This window comes from Procambarus clarkii, chromosome 22, assembly GCF_040958095.1.
Source record: "Procambarus clarkii isolate CNS0578487 chromosome 22, FALCON_Pclarkii_2.0, whole genome shotgun sequence".
NCBI lineage: Eukaryota > Metazoa > Arthropoda > Malacostraca > Decapoda > Cambaridae > Procambarus > Procambarus clarkii.
In genome coordinates this window covers 28517274-28521648 of record NC_091171.1, presented here as the reverse complement: position 1 = coordinate 28521648, position 4375 = coordinate 28517274, and positions in this window count along the sequence as shown.

Sequence of the window (4375 nt, the reverse complement as noted above, 5' to 3'; positions counted from 1 at the left end):
TAATGCTCTTGAAAGGCATTCTTATCTTACCGGGCCTTGCAAATATTGCAGATTCTGTTCTGATATTATGTTGCTATGATGATACGGTTTATTTTTTCTCTGTCTAAGTTCACAATTGTATTACGATCCAGCAAATGCTTTCTTCGTGGTCTCTACTCTCCTCGTCTCTTAGCCACTTTAACAGCCCCTCATTGCTTCAATTTGTTGCTTTATTATTAAACACAACCAAACAAATGGCAAAATTTCCTATTTTATTTATTTAGCAAAGAAAAGTTAGTTATTTTGCGACTTTTAAATATTTATTTGTCCGTTGCCTATTTGTACATATATTAGGGTCGGTTTTAGAACCAAAAATGTGAACAACCTAATCCTGGTAAGCTATGTCTAACATCGTCTAGGCCTATATCTAACATAGTCTAGGCCTATATCTAACATAGTCTAGGCCTATATCTAACATAGTCTAGGCCTATATCTAACATAGTCTAGGCCTATATCTAACATAGTCTAGGCCTATATCTAACATAGTCTAGGCCTATATCTAACATAGTCTAGGCCTATATCTAACATAGTCTAGGCCTATATCTAACATAGTCTAGGCCTATATCTAACATAGTCTAGGCCTATATCTAACATAGTCTAGGCCTATATCTAACATAGTCTAGGCCAATATCTAACATAGTCTGGGCCTATATATCTAACATAGTCTAGGCCTATATCTAACATAGTCTAGGCCTATATCTAACATAGTCTAGGCCTAAATCTAACATAGTCTAGGCCTATATCTAACATAGTCTAGGCCTATATCTAACATAGTCTAGGCCTATATCTAACATAGTCTGGGCCTATATCTAACATAATCTAACCAAAGTCTAACATAACCTTGCCATGTGTATATAACTATGATATCCAGGAATGCAATCTCATTCCATTGCCTTCATATATTATAATTAGCCTAGGGTTAACACAACGTAACCTGGGCGTTACGTAACCTAAGCTATGTAGTGGTTAGTTTACCATTACATAACTTAGTTTACAGTAAACTAAGGTTAGTTTACGCCTGCACACTAATAAATTATCCCTAATTAAGTTAGATTGGAGGTTTTAGCATCATTTTGCTTTGTTTCCATTAAATAGTTGGCGATTTTTATTCCTGTTTATATTCGCGTTTTAAATTCATTGATGTTGTTTGTTTAGTAATTGTTTAGCTTTTTCCAAACGGGCTTTCATTAAGTACAATGGTGAGAATAGTTTGGTGTATGACGCGGCCTCAATACTGCAAGGCCAAAGCGTATGCATCCTCTATTACATACATATACATCAGCATCAATGATGTATCAATATACATCAGTATGAATGACCGCTCAAATGCAGCACTACGCTGCCTCCCAGGCAGTGAAGGATGACGTATATGAATGGCTATGAGGGTAAACGTTCTGTTTACGAGGCCCTTTGTAATGGCATGTTCTCTAGAAGATACGAGTGCAAAGAGGGTACAGGTAAAAATGATATTGTTTCCCGACGGAAAGTAGAAAACTGCTCTCGTTCTGTTTTCATCGATATCAGGTATGAGTGAAATGATGTGCTTGTGTTGAGTAAATAGCCAGCTCTACACATGATGCACTCGTGACTAAAGTGAGACCAAACCACTTTTGTGTTGGCTTGAAATAATTGTATTTATTATTTGCTCAAAATTGAGCATCTGATGATCTGTTGAAAAACACTGTAGCAAATATTCCGCAGTTTCTTCTTTACTCCCACTTTATACTTAAATTTCACTTTTTTAATTTTTTATAATACTATTTTTTGTTGATATTTGGATGAAGGTATTTGATGTGAGGTGCTTCTTCTATATGAAGTATTGTATTCTTGTTATATCACGCACAAACACACACACAGGAGAATAACCAAAGAAGCGAACATAACCTGCAAATCTGATGCCATAAGGCCACATTAGCAGAATAATAGCAACTGCGTATGGCATACTGGCCAAAGTCCGTGTGTCCTTCAGAAACTTGGACATGAGGTTTTCCGGGGCCCATGCACAGTGAAAGGGAGATTAACACTTGAATATCCATCCCTAGCATGGAACCTTTAGCTGTAAAAGGACAACGAGACACTAGAAAAGGTTCATAAATATGCAACGAGACTCATTCCTGAGCTGAAAGGATTGAACTAAAAGGAAAGACTGTGAGACAGGGGAGGAAAACGTCCTTGCCACACTGGACTATGGGAGAGATAGGGATGACATGGACACAATTAAAATTCTAAAGGAAACTGACAACATTGACAAAGCAACATTGTTCAGAGCTAGGAAACGCCGAACGAGAGGTCTTAGATCGAACCTTGAGACACAAATGAGGCACAAGAACATCAGGAAGTACTTTTTCAGTGTTAGATCCGTCAATAAATGGAACAAATTAGACGTAGAAGTCGCTGAAACTAATTCGATTCAAATTGTTATATTAAATATGACGAGAGCGTGAGAAATAAGTAATGACATTAATCTAAGAGCGTTCGGAAGGCGGGGCTTGGAGCCTAGATCGACCCAGCAAGCACATCAAGCTGAGTAAACACTAAACGCTGAATAAAGGGTTCCTGTGCTACACAAGGTGATGAGTAAAGTGTTCCTGTGCTACACAATGTGTTGTGTAAAGTGTTCCTGTGCTACACAAGGTGATGAGTAAAGTGTTCCCGTGCTACACAAGGTGTTGTGTAAAGTGTTCCTGTGCTACACAAGATGATGAGTAAAGTGTTCCTGTGCTACACAAGGTGTTGTATAAAGTGTTCCTGTGCTACACAAGGTGATGAGTAAAGTGTTCCCGTGCTACACAAGGTGTTGTATAAAGTGTTCCTGTGCTACACAAGGTGATGAGTAAAGTGTTCCCGTGCTACACAAGGTGATGAGTAAAGTATTCCTATGCTACACAAGGTGATGAGTAAAGTGTTCCCGTGCTACACATGGTGATGAGTAAAGTATTCCTAACATATATAAGACATTTTCCACTTCAACTTTTATAGTTTTTTCATAATACAAACCTAGGAATTTTTTTGTTGTTGTAGTGATTAGGTTCATTTTTTTAAATTGTCAAAATGTCAAAACTGTGCAACAACTGATCTTACAGAATGGACAAAAGACTTCACGAGCGGGATCACTTTACTCCTGAATGTAATTTAATCATTGCAGTTCAAAACAGTTTTATGTGGTTAGGCTTATTCTGCAGTAGGCTTTTTCTGCAGTTTCTAAAAGTTTGTGTGCTGCTGTGTGAAAACAATTAGTCGTGTATTTCTATTTGCATAGTATCTTGTGTGTGTTTGTATAAAATACTGTGTGTTTGTAAATACTGTGTGCTTGTAAATACTGTGTGTAAGTAAAAAAATACTGTGTGTTGGTAAAAAATAATCTGTGTTTGTAAATATTGTGTGTTTGTAAATAATGTGTGTTTGTATATACTCTGTGTTTGTAAATACTCTGTGTTTGTAAATACTCTGTGTTTGTAAATACTCTGTGTTTGTAAATACTCTGTGTTTGTAAATACTCTGTGTTTGTTTCTTTTGTCGGGGAATGTTCTGTAATCTTTGTCAATTATATATTGGTCTATTTATTTCAACTGCTGAGATGAACTGAATTTTTATTTTTTACATCATAACAGAACTTTAAACTACATAAAGATCTGTGATTTGTATACTTTTACGGCCTGAACTTAGAATACTCTTGAGGCTAAGCCAATAGTTGTCTCCCTCTTGCCAGTAAATGAAAACCAATCAATATCAAATGCTCAAAGAGAAACAGTAATTGAGAAGAGTAATTCATATCGAAGGCAGATGTAATCGCTGAGAAGACAGGTATATCGTTACGAAGTCAGATGTGACTCTTATGAAGACAGATATAACCACTTCGAAGACATATTAACTTCCTCCACAACGAAGACATTAATGTAACCGTTCCGAAGACAGATGTAACTGCTACAATGACAGATATAACCACTATGATAACAGATATAACCACTACGATAACAGATATAACCACTACCATAACAGATGAAACTGCTACGATGACAGATATAACCACTACGATAACAGATGTAACCACTACGATGACAGATATAACCACTACGATGACAGATATCTCCGCTACGATAACAGATATAACCACTACGATAACAGATATAACCACTACGATGACATATATAACCACTACGATAACAGATATAACCACTGCGATGACATATATAACCACTACGATAACATATATAACCACTACGATAACAGATATAACCACTACGATGACAGAAGTAACCGCTTCGAAGACTGCTGTAACCCTTAAGAAAACAAAGTCGTCAGAAAACAACATGTCAAAGACACACTTTCTCTATGT